The sequence below is a fragment of the Ambystoma mexicanum genome, chromosome 6q (assembly GCF_040938575.1).
Source record: "Ambystoma mexicanum isolate Mex_15411 chromosome 6q, UKY_AmexF1_1, whole genome shotgun sequence".
In the NCBI taxonomy this organism is placed as follows: domain Eukaryota; kingdom Metazoa; phylum Chordata; class Amphibia; order Caudata; family Ambystomatidae; genus Ambystoma; species Ambystoma mexicanum.
This window is the reverse complement of record NC_090937.1, coordinates 264,786,093-264,802,947: the sequence shown is the minus strand read 5'-3', so window position 1 is coordinate 264,802,947 and position 16,855 is coordinate 264,786,093.

The window sequence follows — 16,855 nt, the reverse complement described above, 5'->3', positions numbered from 1 at the left end:
GCAAATGATTTTGGGACATGCAGAGCTCTCTGGCACAGTTTTTAGGCCACCAACATTTTCTGGACTTTAGGGGGTCTAGGATGCCTGTAAACCCCTTTTTTGGGCCTTCAAAGTTTTCAACATTTTTGCAGGCCGAAAATGCATATTAAGGCCTTTTTTGGGCTGCTAACATATTATGAACTTGCAGGGGTGTAGGATGCATTTTTTGTGCTAAAATATTTTTTGAATTTCAGGGGTCTGGGATGCGGGTTAATGCCCCTTCCAGGCTGCAAATGGTTTTGGGATATTCAGAGCTATCTGACACAGTTATTAGGCCACCAACATTTTCTGGACTTTAGGGGGTCTAGGATGCCTGTAAACCCCTTTTTTGGGCCTTCAAAGTTTTCAACATTTTTGCAAGCCTAAGATGCATTTTTAGGCCTTTTTTGGGCTGCTAACATATACTGAACTTTCAAGGGTGTAGGATGCATTTTTTGTGCCAAAAATATTTTTGGGAATTTCAGGGGTCTGGGATGCGGGTTAATGCCCCTTTCAGGCTGCAAATGATTTTGGGACATGCAGAGCTCTCTGGCACAGTTTTTGGGCCACCAACATTTTCTGGACTTTAGGGGGTCTAGGATGCCTGTAAACCCCTTTTTTGGGCCTTCAAAGTTTTCAACATTTTTGCAGGCCTAAGATGCATTTTTAGGCTTTTTTTGGGCTGCTAACATATACTGAACTTTCAAGGGTGTAGGATGCATTTTTTGTGCCAAAAATATTTTTGGGAATTTCAGGGGTCTGGGATGCGGGTTAATGCCCCTTTCAGGCTGCAAATGATTTTGGGACATGCAGAGCTCTCTGGCACAGTTTTTGGGCCACCAACATTTTCTGGACTTTAGGGGGTCTAGGATGCCTGTAAACCACTTTTTTTGGGCCGTCAAAGTTTTCAACATTTTTGCAGGCCTAAGATGCAATTTAAGGCCATTTGGGCTGCTAACATATTCTGAACTTTCAGGGGTGTAGGATGCATTTTTTGTGCCAAAAATAGTTTTGGGAATTTCAGTGGTCTAGGATGCGGGTTAATGCCCCTTTCAGGCTGCAAATGATTTTGGGACATGCAGAGCTCTCTGGCACAGTTTTTAGGCCACCAACATTTTCTGGACTTTAGGGGGTCTAGGATGCCTGTAAACCCCTTTTTTGGGCCTTCAAAGTTTTCAACATTTTTGCAGGCCGAAAATGCATATTAAGGCCTTTTTTGGGCTGCTAACATATTATGAACTTGCAGGGGTGTAGGATGCATTTTTTGTGCTAAAATATTTTTGGGAATTTTAGTTGTCTATGATGTGGGTTAATGCCCCTTTCAGGCTGCAAATGATTTTGGGACATGCAGAGCTCTCTGGCACAGTTTTTGGGCCACCAACATTTTCTGGACTTTAGGGGGTCTAGGATGCCTGTAAACCCCTTTTTTGGGCCTTCAAAGTTTTCAACACTTTTGCAGGCCTAAGATGCATTTTTAGGCCTTTTTTGGGCTGCTAACATATACTGAACTTTCAAGGTTGTAGGATGCATTTTTTGTGCCAAAAGTATTTTTGGGAATTTCAGTGGTCTAGGATGCGGGTTAATGCCCCTTTCAGGCTGCAGATGGTTTTGGGACATGGAGAGCTGTCTGGCACAGTTTTTGGACCACCAATATTTTCTGGACTTTAGGGGGTCTAGGATGCCTGTGAACCCCTTTTTTGGTCCTTCAAAGTTTTCAACCTTTTTGCAGGCCGAAAATGCATTTTAAGGCCTTTTTTGGGCTGCTAACATATTATGAACTTGCAGGGGTGTAGGATACATTTTTTGTGCCAAAATATTTTTTGGAATTTTAGTGGTCTATGATGCGGGTTAATGCCCCTTTCAGGCTGCAAATGATTTTGGGACATGCAGAGCTCTCTGGCACAGTTTTTGGGGCACCAAAATTTTCTGGACTTTAGGGGGTCTAGGATGCCTGTAAACCCCTTTTTTGGGCCTTCAAAGTTTTCAACATTTTTGCAGGCCTAAGATGCATTTTTAGGCTTTTTTTGGGCTGCTAACATATACTGAACTTTCAAGGGTGTAGGATGCATTTTTTGTGGCAAAAATATTTTTGGGAATTTCAGGGGTCTGGGATGCGGGTTAATGCCCCTTTCAGGCTGCAAATGATTTTGGGACATGCAGAGCTCTCTGGCACAGTTTTTGGGCCACCAACATTTTCTGGACTTTAGGGGGTCTAGGATGCCTGTAAACCACTTTTTTTGGGCCTTCAAAGTTTTCAACATTTTTGCAGGCCTAAGATGCAATTTAAGGCCATTTGGGCTGCTAACATATTCTGAACTTTCAGGGGTGTAGGATGCATTTTTTGTGCCAAAAATAGTTTTGGGAATTTCAGTGGTCTAGGATGCGGGTTAATGCCCCTTTCAGGCTGCAAATGATTTTGGGACATGCAGAGCTCTCTGGCACAGTTTTTAGGCCACCAACATTTTCTGGACTTTAGGGGGTCTAGGATGCCTGTAAACCCCTTTTTTGGGCCTTCAAAGTTTTCAACATTTTTGCAGGCCGAAAATGCATATTAAGGCCTTTTTTGGGCTGCTAACATATTATGAACTTGCAGGGGTGTAGGATGCATTTTTTGTGCTAAAATATTTTTTGAATTTCAGGGGTCTGGGATGCGGGTTAATGCCCCTTCCAGGCTGCAAATGGTTTTGGGATATTCAGAGCTATCTGACACAGTTATTAGGCCACCAACATTTTCTGGACTTTAGGGGGTCTAGGATGCCTGTAAACCCCTTTTTTGGGCCTTCAAAGTTTTCAACATTTTTGCAAGCCTAAGATGCATTTTTAGGCCTTTTTTGGGCTGCTAACATATACTGAACTTTCAAGGGTGTAGGATGCATTTTTTGTGCCAAAAATATTTTTGGGAATTTCAGGGGTCTGGGATGCGGGTTAATGCCCCTTTCAGGCTGCAAATGATTTTGGGACATGCAGAGCTCTCTGGCACAGTTTTTGGGCCACCAACATTTTCTGGACTTTAGGGGGTCTAGGATGCCTGTAAACCACTTTTTTTGGGCCTTCAAAGTTTTCAACATTTTTGCAGGCCTAAGATGCAATTTAAGGCCATTTGGGCTGCTAACATATTCTGAACTTTCAGGGGTGTAGGATGCATTTTTTGTGCCAAAAATAGTTTTGGGAATTTCAGTGGTCTAGGATGCGGGTTAATGCCCCTTTCAGGCTGCAAATGATTTTGGGACATGCAGAGCTCTCTGGCACAGTTTTTGGGCCACCAACATTTTCTGGACTTTAGGGGGTCTAGGATGCCTGTAAACCCCTTTTTTGGGCCTTCAAAGTTTTCAACACTTTTGCAGGCCTAAGATGCATTTTTAGGCCTTTTTTGGGCTGCTAACATATACTGAACTTTCAAGGTTGTAGGATGCATTTTTTGTGCCAAAAGTATTTTTGGGAATTTCAGTGGTCTCGGATGAGGGTTAATGCCCCTTTCAGGCTGCAGATGGTTTTGGGACATGGAGAGCTGTCTGGCACAGTTTTTGGACCACCAATATTTTCTGGACTTTAGGGGGTCTAGGATGCCCGTGAACCCCTTTTTTGGTCCTTCAAAGTTTTCAACCTTTTTGCAGGCCGAAAATGCATTTTAAGGCCTTTTTTGGGCTGCTAACATATTATGAACTTGCAGGGGTGTAGGATACATTTTTTGTGCCAAAATATTTTTGGGAATTTTAGTGGTCTATGATGCGGGTTAATGCCCCTTTCAGGCTGCAAATGATTTTGGGACATGCAGAGCTCTCTGGCACAGTTTTTGGGGCACCAAAATTTTCTGGACTTTAGGGGGTCTAGGATGCCTGTAAACCACTTTTTTGGGCCTTCAAAGTTTTCAACATTTTTGCAGGCCTAAGATGCATTTTAAGGCCGTTTTTGGGATGCTAACATATTCTGAACTATCAGGGGTGTAGGATGCATTTTTTGTGCCAAAAATAGTTTTGGGAATTTCAGGGGTCTGGGATGCAGGTTAATGCCCCTTTCAGGCTGCAAATGATTTTGGGACATGCAGAGCTCTCTGACACAGTTTTTAGGCCACCACCATTTTCTGGACTTTAAGGGGTCTAGGATGCCTGTAAACCCCTTTTTCGGTCCTTCAAAGTTTTCAACCTTTTTGCCGGCCGAAAATGCATTGTAAGGCCTTTTTTGGGATGCTAACATATACTGAACTTTCAAGGGTGTAGGATGCATTTTTTGTGCCAAAATATTTTTGGGAATTTTAGTGGTCTATGATGCGGGTTAATGCCCCTTTCAGGATGCAAATGATTTTGGGACATGTAGAGCTCTCTGGCACAGTTTTTCGGCCACCAACATTTTCTGGACTTTAGGGGGTCTAGGATGCCTGTAAACCCCTTTTTTGGGCCTTCAAAGTTTTCAACATTTTTGCAGGCCTAAGATGCATTTTTAGGCATTTTTTGGGATGCTAACATATACTGAACTTTCAAGGGTGTAGGATGCATTTTTTGTGCCAAAAGTATTTTTGGGAATTTTAGTGGTCTATGAAGCGGGTTAATGCCCCTTTCAGGCTGCAAATGATTTTGGGACATGTAGAGCTCTCTGACACAGTTTTTGGGCCACCAACATTTTCTGGACTTTAGGGGGTCTAGGATGCCTGTAAACCCCTTTTTTGGGCCTTCAAAGTTTTCAACCTTTTTGCAGGCCGAAAATGCATTTTAAGGCCTTTTTTGGGCTGCTAACATATTATGAACTTACAGGGGTGTAGGATGCATTTTTTGTGCTAACATATTTTTGGGAATTTCAGTGGTCTATGATGCGGGTTAATGCCCCTTTCAGGCTGCAAATGATTTTGGGACATGTAGAGCTCTCTGACACAGTTTTTGGGCCACCAATATTTTCTGGACTTTAGGGGGTCTAGGATGCCTGTAAACCCCTTTTTTGGGCCTTCAAAGTTTTCAACAGTTTTGCAGGCCTAAGATACATTTTAAGGACTTTTGGGCTGCTAACATATTCTGAACTATCAGGGGTGTAGGATGCATTTTTTGTGCCAAAAATAGTTTTGGGAATTTCAGTGGTCTAGCATGCGGGTTGATGCCCCTTTCAGGCTTCAAATGATTTTGGGACATGCAGAGCTCTCTGGCACAGTTTTTGGGCCAACAACATTTTCTGGACTTTAGGAGGTCTAGGATGCCTGTAAACCACTTTTTTGGGCCTTCAAAGTTTTCAACATTTTTGCAGGCCTAAGATGCATTTTTAGGCATTTTTTGGGCTGCAAACATACACTGAACTTTCAAGGGCGTAGGATGCATGTTTTGTGCCAAAAATATTTTTTGAATTTCAGGGGTCTGGGATGCGGGTTAATGCCCCTTCCAGGCTGCAAATGTTTTTGGGATATTCAGAGCTATCTGACACAGTTATTAGGCCACCAACATTTTCTGGACTTTAGGGGGTCTAGGATGCCTGTAAACCCCTTTTTTGGGCCTTCAAAGTTTTCAACATTTTTGCCGGCGTAAAATGCATTTTAGGCCTTTTTTGGGCTGATAACATATACTGAACTTTCAAGGGTGTAGGATGCATTTTTTGTGCCAAGATATTTTTGGGAATTTTAGTGGTCTTTGATGCAGGTTAATGCCCCTTTCAGGCTGCAAATGATTTTGGGACATGCAGAGCTCTCTGGCACAGTTTTTGGGCCACCAACATTTTCTAGACTTTAGGGGGTCTAGGATGCCTGTAAACCACTTTTTTGGGCCTTCAAAGTTTTCAACATTTTTGCAGGCCTAAGATGCATTTTTAGGCATTTTTTGGGCTGCAAACATACACTGAACTTTCAAGGGCGTAGGATGCATGTTTTGTGCCAAAAATATTTTTTGAATTTCAGGGGTCTGGGATGCGGGTTAATGCCCCTTCCAGGCTGCAAATGTTTTTGGGATATTCAGAGCTATCTGACACAGTTATTAGGCCACCAACATTTTCTGGACTTTAGGGGGTCTAGGATGCCTGTAAACCCCTTTTTTGGGCCTTCAAAGTTTTCAACATTTTTGCAGGCCTAAGATGCATTTTTAGGCTTTTTTTGGGCTGCTAACATATACTGAACTTTCAAGGGTGTAGGATGCATTTTTTGTGCCAAAAATAGTTTTGGGAATTTCAGTGGTCTAAGATGCGGGTTAATGCCCCTTTCAGGCTGCAAATGATTTTGGGACATGTAGAGCTCTCTGGCACAGTTTTTGGGCCACCAACATTTTCTGGACTTTAGGGGGTCTAGGATGCCTGTAAACCACTTTTTTTGGGCCTTCAAAGTTTTCAACATTTTTGCAGGCCTAAGATGCAATTTAAGGCCATTTGGGCTGCTAACATATTCTGAACTTTCAGGGGTGTAGGATGCATTTTTTGTGCCAAAAATAGTTTTGGGAATTTCAGTGGTCTAGGATGCGGGTTAATGCCCCTTTCAGGCTGCAAATGATTTTGGGACATGCAGAGCTCTCTGGCACAGTTTTTAGGCCACCAACATTTTCTGGACGTTAGGGGGTCTAGGATGCCTGTAAACCCCTTTTTTGGGCCTTCAAAGTTTTCAACATTTTTGCAGGCCAAAAATGCATATTAAGGCCATTTTTGGGCTGCTAACATATTATGAACTTGCAGGGGTGTAGGATGCATTTTTTGTGCTAAAATATTTTTGGGAATTTTAGTTGTCTATGATGTGGGTTAATGCCCCTTTCAGGCTGCAAATGATTTTGGGACATGCAGAGCTCTCTGGCACAGTGTTTGGGCCACCAACATTTTCTGGACTTTAGGGGGTCTAGGATGCCTGTAAACCCCTTTTTTGGGCCTTCAAAGTTTTCAACATTTTTTCAGGCCTAAGATGCATTTTAAGGCCTTTTTTGGGCTGCTAACATATTCTGAACTTTCAGGGGTGTAGGATGCATTTTTTGTGCCAAAAATATTTTTGGGAATTTCAGGGGTCTGGGATGCGGGTTAATGCCCCTTCCAGGCTGCAAATGTTTTTGGGATATTCAGAGCTATCTGACAATTGTTCGGCCACCAATATTTTCTGGACTTTAGGGGGTCTAGGATGCCTGTAAACCCCTTTTTTTGGTCCTTCAAAGTTTTCAACCTTTTTGCAGGCCGAAAAATGCATTTTAAGGCCTTTTTTGGGTTGCTAACATATTATGAACTTGCAGGGGTGTAGGATGCATTTTTTGTGCCAAAATATTTTTGGGAATTTTAGGCGTCTATGATGCGGGTTAATGCCCCTTTCAGGCTGCAAATGATTTTTGGACATGCAGAGCTCTCTGGCACAGTTTTTGGGCCACCAACATTTTCTGGACTTTAGGGGGTCTAGGATGCCTGTAAACCCCTTTTTTGGTCCTTCAAAGTTTTCAACATTTTTGCAGGCCTAAAATGCATTTTTAGGCCTTTTTTGTGCTGCTAACATATACTGAACTTTCAAGGGTGTAGGATGCATTTTTTGTGCCAAAAATATTTTTGGGAATTTCAGGGGTCTGGGATGCGGGTTAATGTCCCTTTCAGGCTGCAAATGATTTTGGGACATGCAGAGCTGTCTGGCACAGTTTTTGGACCACCAATATTTTCTGGACTTTAGGGGGTCTAGGATGCCTGTAAACCCCTTTTTTGGGCCTTCAAAGTTTTCAACCTTTATACAGGCCGAAAATGCATTTTAAGGCCTTTTTTGTGCTGCTAACATATTCTCAACTTGCAGGAGTGTAGGATGCATTTTTTGTGCCAAAATATTTTTGGGAATGTTAGTGGTCTATGATGCTGGTTAATGCCTCTTTCAGGCTGCAAACGATTTTGGGACATGTAGAGCTCTCTGGCACAGTTTTTGGGCCACCAACATTTTCTGGACTTTAGGGGGTCTAGGATGCCTGTAAACCCCTTTTTTGGGCCTTCAAAGTTTTCAACATTTTTGCAGGCCTAAGATGCATTTTTAGGCATTTTTTGGGATGCTAACATATACTGAACTTTCAAGGGTGTAGGATGCATTTTTTGTGCCAAAGGTATTTTTGGGAATTTTAGTGGTCTATGAAGCGGGTTAATGCCCCTTTCAGGCTGCAAACGATTTTGGGACATGTAGAGCTCTCTGGCACAGTTTTTGGGCCACCAACATTTTCTGGACTTTAGGGGATCTAGGATGCCTGTAAACCCCTTTTTTGGGCCTTCAAAGTTTTCAACATTTTTGCAGGCCTAAGATGCATTTTTAGGCATTTTTTGGGATGCTAACATATACTGAACTTTCAAGGGTGTAGGATGCATTTTTTGTGCCAAAAGTATTTTTGGGAATTTTAGTGGTCGGTGAAGCGGGTTAATGCCCCTTTCAGGCTGAAAATGATTTTGGGACATGTAGAGCTCTCTGGCACAGTTTTTGGGCCACCAACATTTTCTGGACTTTAGGGGATCTAGGATGCCTGTAAACCCCTTTTTTGGGCCTTCAAAGTTTTCAACATTTTTGCAGGCCTAACATGCATTTTTAGGCATTTTTTGGGATGCTAACATATACTGAACTTGCAGGGGTGTAGGATGCATTTGTTGTGCCAAAATATTTTTAGGAATTTTAGTAGTCTATGATGCGGGTTAATGCCCCTTTCAGGCTGCAAATGATTTTGGGACATGCAGAGCTCTCTGGCACAGTTTTTGGCCCACCAACATTTTCTGGACTTTAGGGGGTCTAGGATGCCTGTAAACCCCTTTTTTGGGCCTTCAAAGTTTTCAACATTTTTGCAGGCCTAAGATGCATTTTAAGGACTTTTGGGCTGCTAACATATTCTGAACTATAAGGGGTGTAGGATGCATTTTTTCTGCCAAAAATAGTTTTGGGAATTTCAGTGGTCTAGCATGCGGGTTAATGCCCCTTTCAGGCTTCAAATGATTTTGGGACATGCAGAGCTCTCTGGCACAGTTTTTGGGCCAACAACATTTTCTGGACTTTAGGAGGTCTAGGATGCTTGTAAACCCCTTTTTGGGCCTTCAAAGTTTTCGACCTTTTTGCCGGCCGAAAATGCATTGTAAGGCCTTTTTTGGGATGCTAACATATACTGAACTTTCAAGGGTGAAGGATGCATTTTTTGTGCCAAAATATGTTTGGGAATTTTAGTGGTCTATGATGCGGGTTAATGCCCCTTTCAGGCTGCAAATGATTTTGGGACATGTAGAGCTCTCTGGCACAGTTTTTCGGCCACCAACATTTTCTGGACTTTAGGGGGTCTAGGATGCCTGTAAACCCCTTTTTTGGGCCTTCAAAGTTTTCAACATTTTTGCAGGCCTAAGATGCACTTTTAGGCATTTTTTGGGATGCTAACATATACTGAACTTTCAAGGGTGTAGGATGCATTTTTTGTGCCAAAAGTGTTTTTGGGAATTTTAGTGGTCTATGAAGCGGGTTAATGCCCCTTTCAGGCTGCAAATGATTTTGGGACATGCAGAGCTCTCTGGCACAGTTTTTGGGCCACCAACATTTTCTGGACTTTAGGGGGTCTAGGATGCCTGTAAACCCCTTTTTTGGGCCTTCAAAGTTTTCAACCTTTTTGCAGGCCGAAAATGCATTTTAAGGCCTTTTTTGGGCTGCTAACATATTATGAACTTGCAGGGGTGTAGGATGCATTTTTTGTGCCAAAATATTTTTGGGAATTTTAGTAGTCTATGATGCGGGTTAATGCCCCTTTCAGGCTGCAAATGATTTTGGGACATGCAGAGCTCTCTGGCACAGTTTTTGGGCCACCAACATTTTCTGGACTTTAGGGGGTCTAGGATGCCTGTAAATCCCTTTTTTGGGCCTTCAAAGTTTTCAACATTTTTGCAGGCCTAAGATGCATTTTTAGGCCTTTTTTGGGCTACTAACATATACTGAACTTTCAAGGGTGTAGGATGCATTTTTTGTGCCAAAAGTATTTTTGGGAATTTCAGGGGTCTGGGATGCGGGTTAATGCCCCTTTCAGCCTGCAAATGTTTTTGGGATATTCAGAGCTATCTGACACAGTTATTAGGCCACCAACATTTTCTGGACTTTAGGGGGTCTAGGATGCCTGTAAACCACTTTTTTGGGCCTTCAAAGTTTTCAACATTTTTGCAGGCCTAAGATGCATTTTAAGGCCGTTTTTGGGCTGCTAACCTATACTGAACTTTCAAGGGTGTAGGATGAGTTTTTTGTGCCAAAAGTATTTTTGGGAATTTCAGGGGTCTGGGATGCGGGTTAATGCCCCTTTCAGGCTGCAAATGTTTTTGGGATATTCAGAGCTATCTGACACAGTTATTAGGCCACCAATATTTTCTGGACTTTAGGGGGTCTAGGATGCCTGTAAACCCCTTTTTTGGGCCTTCAAAGTTGTCAACATTTTTGCAGGCCTAAGATGCATTTTAAGGCCTTTTTTGGGATGCTAACATATTCTGAACTATCAGGGGTGTAGGATGCATTTTTTGTGCCAAAAATAGTTTTGGGAATTTCAGTGGTCTATGATGCAGGTTAATGCCCCTTTCAGGCTGCAAATGATTTTGGGACATGCAGAGCTCTCTGACACAGTTTTTAGGCCACCACCATTTTCTGGACTTTAAGGGTCTAGGATGCCTGTAAACCCATTTTTTGGTCCTTCAAAGTTTTCGACCTTTTTGCCGGCCGAAAATGCATTGTAAGGCCTTTTTTGGGATGCTAACATATACTGAACTTTCAAGGGTGAAGGATGCATTTTTTGTGCCAAAATATGTTTGGGAATTTTAGTGGTCTATGATGCGGGTTAATGCCCCTTTCAGGCTGCAAATGATTTTGGGACATGTAGAGCTCTCTGGCACAGTTTTTCGGCCACCAACATTTTCTGGACTTTAGGGGGTCTAGGATGCCTGTAAACCCCTTTTTTGGGCCTTCAAAGTTTTCTACATTTTTGCAGGCCTAAGATGCACTTTTAGGCATTTTTTGGGATCCTAACATATACTGAACTTTCAAGGGTGTAGGATGCATTTTTTGTGCCAAAAGTGTTTTTGGGAATTTTAGTGGTCTATGAAGCGGGTTAATGCCCCTTTCAGGCTGCAAATGATTTTGGGACATGTAGAGCTCTCTGGCACAGTTTTTGGGCCACCAACATTTTCTGGACTTTAGGGGGTCTAGGATGCCTGTAAACCCCTTTTTTGGGCCTTCAAAGTTTTCAACCTTTTTGCAGGCCGAAAATGCATTTTAAGGCCTTTTTTGGGCTGCTAACATATTATGAACTTGCAGGGGTGTAGGATGCATTTTTTGTGCCAAAATATTTTTGGGAATTTTAGTAGTCTATGATGCGGGTTAATGCCCCTTTCAGGCTGCAAATGATTTTGGGACATGCAGAGCTCTCTGGCACAGTTTTTGGGCCACCAACATTTTCTGGACTTTAGGGGGTCTAGGATGCCTGTAAATCCCTTTTTTGGGCCTTCAAAGTTTTCAACATTTTTGCAGGCCTAAGATGCATTTTTAGGCCTTTTTTGGGCTACTAACATATACTGAACTTTCAAGGGTGTAGGATGCATTTTTTGTGCCAAAAGTATTTTTGGGAATTTCAGGGGTCTGGGATGCGGGTTAATGCCCCTTTCAGCCTGCAAATGTTTTTGGGATATTCAGAGCTATCTGACACAGTTATTAGGCCACCAATATTTTCTGGACTTTAGGGGGTCTAGGATGCCTGTAAACCCCTTTTTTGGGCCTTCAAAGTTGTCAACATTTTTGCAGGCCTAAGATGCATTTTAAGGCCTTTTTTGGGATGCTAACATATTCTGAACTATCAAGGGTGTAGGATGCATTTTTTGTGCCAAAAATAGTTTTGGGAATTTCAGTGGTCTATGATGCAGGTTAATGCCCCTTTCAGGCTGCAAATGATTTTGGGACATGTAGAGCTCTATGGCACAGTTTTTTGGCTACCAACATTTTCTGGACTTTAGGGGGTCTAGGATGCCTGTAAACCCCTTTTTTGGGCCTTCAAAGTTTTCAACATTTTTGCAGGCCTAAGATGCACTTTTAGGCATTTTTTGGGATGCTAACATATACTGAACTTTCAAGGGTGTAGGATGCATTTTTTGTGCCAAAAGTATTTTTGGGAATTTTAGTGGTCTATGAAGCGGGTTAATGCCCCTTTCAGGCTGCAAATGATTTTGGGACATGTAGAGCTCTCTGGCACAGTTTTTGGGCCACCAACATTTTCTGGACTTTAGGGGGTCTAGGATGCCTGTAAACCCCTTTTTTGGGCCTTCAAAGTTTTCAACCTTTTTGCAGGCCGAAAATGCATTTTAAGGCCTTTTTTGGGCTGCTAACATATTATGAACTTGCAGGGGTGTAGGATGCATTTTTTGTGCCAAAATATTTTTGGGAATTTTAGTAGTCTATGATGCGGGTTAATGCCCCTTTCAGGCTGCAAATGATTTTGGGACATGCAGAGCTCTCTGGCACAGTTTTTGGGCCACCAACATTTTCTGGACTTTAGGGGGTCTAGGATGCCTGTAAATCCCTTTTTTGGGCCTTCAAAGTTTTCAACATTTTTGCAGGCCTAAGATGCATTTTTAGGCCTTTTTTGGGCTACTAACATATACTGAACTTTCAAGGGTGTAGGATGCATTTTTTGTGCCAAAAATATTTTTGGGAATTTCAGGGGTCTGGGATGCGGGTTAATGCCCCTTTCAGGCTGCAAATGATTTTGGGACATGCAGAGCTCTCTGGCACAGTTTTTGGGCCATCAAAATTGTCTGGACTTTAGGGGGTCTAGGATGCCTGTAAAGCACTTTTTTGGGCCTTCAAAGTTTTCAACAGTTTTGCAGGCCTAAGATGCATTTTTAGGCATTTTTGGACTGCTAACCTATACTGAACTTTCAAGGGTGTAGGATGCATTTTTTGTGCCAAAAATATTTTTGGGAATTTCAGGGGTCTGGGATGCGGGTTAATGCCCCTTTCAGGCTGCAAATGTTTTTGGGATATTCAGAGCTATCTGACACAGTTATTAGGCCACCAATATTTTCTGGACTTTAGGGGGTCTAGGATGCCTGTAAACCCCTTTTTTGGGCCTTCAAAGTTTTCAACATTTTTGCAGGCCTAAGATACATTTTAAGGACTTTTGGGCTGCTAACATATTCTGAACTATCAGGGGTGTAGGATGCATTTTTTGTGCCAAAAATAGTTTTGGGAATTTCAGTGGTCTAGCATGCGGGTTGATGCCCCTTTCAGGCTTCAAATGATTTTGGGACATGCAGAGCTCTCTGGCACAGTTTTTGGGCCAACAACATTTTCTGGACTTTAGGAGGTCTAGGATGCTTGTAAACCCCTTTTTGGGCCTTCTAAGTTTTCAACATTTTTGCCGGCGTAAAATGCATTTTAGGCCTTTTTTGGGCTGATAACATATACTGAACTTTCAAAGGTGTAGGATGTATTTTTTGTGCTAAGATATTTTTGGGAATTTTAGTGGTCTTTGATGCAGGTTAATGCCCCTTTCAGGCTGCAAATGATTTTGGGACATGCAGAGCTCTCTGGCACAGTTTTTGGGCCACCAACATTTTCTAGACTTTAGGGGGTCTAGGATGCCTGTAAACCACTTTTTTGGGCCTTCAAAGTTTTCAACATTTTTGCAGGCCTAAGATGCATTTTTAGGCATTTTTTGGGCTGCAAACATACACTGAACTTTCAAGGGCGTAGGATGCATGTTTTGTGCCAAAAATATTTTTTGAATTTCAGGGGTCTGGGATGCGGGTTAATGCCCCTTCCAGGCTGCAAATGTTTTTGGGATATTCAGAGCTATCTGACACAGTTATTAGGCCACCAACATTTTCTGGACTTTAGGGGGTCTAGGATGCCTGTAAACCCCTTTTTTGGGCCTTCAAAGTTTTCAACATTTTTGCAGGCCTAAGATGCATTTTTAGGCATTTTTTGGGCTGCTAACATATACTGAACTTTCAAGGGTGTAGGATGCATTTTTTGTGCCAAAAATATTTTTGGGAATTTCAGGGGTCTGGGATGCGGGTTAATGCCCCTTTCAGGCTGCAAATGATTTTGGGACATGCAGAGCTCTCTGGCACAGTTTTTGGGCCACCAACATTTTCTGGACTTTAAGGGGTCTAGGATGCCTGTAACCCCCTTTTTTGGGCCTTCAAAGTTTTCAACATTTTTGCAGGCCTAAGATGCATTTTTAGGCCTTTTTTGGGCTGCTAACATATTCTGAACTATCAGGGGTGTAGGATGCATTTTTTGTGCCAAAATATTTTTGGGAATTTTATTGGTCTATGATGCGGGTTAATGCCCCTTTCAGGCTGCAAACGATTTTGGGACATGCAGAGCTCTCTGGCACAGTTTTTAAGCCACCAATATTTCCTGGACTTTAGGGGGTCTAGGATGCCTGTAAACCACTTTTTTTGGGCCTTCAAAGTTTTCAACATTTTTGCAGGCCTAAGATGCAATTTAAGGCCTTTTGAGCTGCTAACATATTCTGAACTATCAGGGGTGTAGGATGCATTTTTTGTGCCAAAAATAGTTTTGGGAATTTCAGTTGTCTAGGATGCGGGTTAATGCCCCTTTCAGGCTGCAAATGATTTAGGGACATGTAGAGCTCTCTGGCACTGTTTTTGGGACTCCAACATTTTCTGGACTTTAGGGGGGTGTAGGATGCCTGTAAACCCCTTTTTTGGGCCTTCAAAGTTCTGAACATTTTTGCAAGCCTAAGATGCATTTTTAGGCCTTTTTTGGTCTGCTAACATATACTGAACTTTCAAGGGTGTAGGATGCATTTTTTGTGCCAAAATATTTTTGGGAATTTTAGTAGTCTATGATGCGGGTTAATGCCCCTTTCAGGCTGCAAATGATTTTGGGACATGCAGAGCTCTCTGGCACAGTTTTTGGGCCACCAACATTTTCTGGACTTTAGGGGGTCTAGGATGCCTGTAAATCCCTTTTTTGGGCCTTCAAAGTTTTCAACATTTTTGCAGGCCTAAGATGCATTTTTAGGCCTTTTTTGGGCTACTAACATATACTGAACTTTCAAGGGTGTAGGATGCATTTTTTGTGCCAAAAGTATTTTTGGGAATTTCAGGGGTCTGGGATGCGGGTTAATGCCCCTTTCAGCCTGCAAATGTTTTTGGGATATTCAGAGCTATCTGACACAGTTATTAGGCCACCAATATTTTCTGGACTTTAGGGGGTCTAGGATGCCTGTAAACCCCTTTTTTGGGCCTTCAAAGTTGTCAACATTTTTGCAGGCCTAAAATGCATTTTAAGGCCTTTTTTGGGATGCTAACATATTCTGAACTATCAGGGGTGTAGGATGCATTTTTTGTGCCAAAAATAGTTTTGGGAATTTCAGTGGTCTATGATGCAGGTTAATGCCCCTTTCAGGCTGCAAATGATTTTGGGACATGCAGAGCTCTCTGACACAGTTTTTAGGCCACCACCATTTTCTGGACTTTAAGGGGTCTAGGATGCCTGCAAACCCCTTTTTTGGTCCTTCAAAGTTTTCGACCTTTTTGCCGGCCGAAAATGCATTGTAAGGCCTTTTTTGGGATGCTAACATATACTGAACTTTCAAGGGTGAAGGATGCATTTTTTGTGCCAAAATATTTTTGGGAATTTTAGTGGTCTATGATGCGGGTTAATGCCCCTTTCAGGCTGCAAATGATTTTGGGACATGTAGAGCTCTCTGGCACAGTTTTTTGGCTACCAACATTTTCTGGACTTTAGGGGGTCTAGGATGCCTGTAATGGGCCTTCAAAGTTTTCAACATTTTTGCAGGCCTAACATGCACTTTTAGGCATTTTTTGGGATGCTAACATATACTGAACTTTCAAGGGTGTAGGATGCATTTTTTGTGCCAAAAGTATTTTTGGGAATTTTAGTGGTCTATGAAGCGGGTTAATGCCCCTTTCAGGCTGCAAATGATTTTGGGACATGTAGAGCTCTCTGGCACAGTTTTTGGGCCACCAACATTTTCTGGACTTTAGGGGGTCTAGGATGCCTGTAAACCCCTTTTTTGGGCCTTCAAAGTTTTCAACTTTTTTGCAGGCCGAAAATGCATTTTAAGGCCTTTTTTGGGCTGCTAACATATTATGAACTTGCAGGGGTGTAGGATGCATTTTTTGTGCCAAAATATTTTTGGGAATTTTAGTAGTCTATGATGCGGGTTAATGCCCCTTTCAGGCTGCAAATGATTTTGGGACATGCAGAGCTCTCTGGCACAGTTTTTGGGCCACCAACATTTTCTGGACTTTAGGGGGTCTAGGATGCCTGTAAATCCCTTTTTTGGGCCTTCAAAGTTTTCAACATTTTTGCAGGCCTAAGATGCATTTTTAGGCCTTTTTTGGGCTACTAACATATACTGAACTTTCAAGGGTGTAGGATGCATTTTTTGTGCCAAAAATATTTTTGGGAATTTCAGGGGTCTGGGATGCGGGTTAATGCCCCTTTCAGGCTGCAAATGATTTTGGGACATGCAGAGCTCTCTGGCACAGTTTTTGGGCCATCAAAATTGTCTGGACTTTAGGGGGTCTAGGATGCCTGTAAAGCACTTTTTTGGGCCTTCAAAGTTTTCAACAGTTTTGCAGGCCTAAGATGCATTTTTAGGCATTTTTTGGGCTGCTAACCTATACTGAACTTTCAAGGGTGTAGGATGCATTTTTTGTGCCAAAAATATTTTTGGGAATTTCAGGGGTCTGGGATGCGGGTTAATGCCCCTTTCAGGCTGCAAATGTTTTTGGGATATTCAGAGCTATCTGACACAGTTATTAGGCCACCAATATTTTCTGGACTTTAGGGGGTCTAGGATGCCTGTAAACCCCTTTTTTGGGCCTTCAAAGTTTTCAACATTTTTGCAGGCCTAAGATACATTTTAAGGACTTTTGGGCTGCTAAC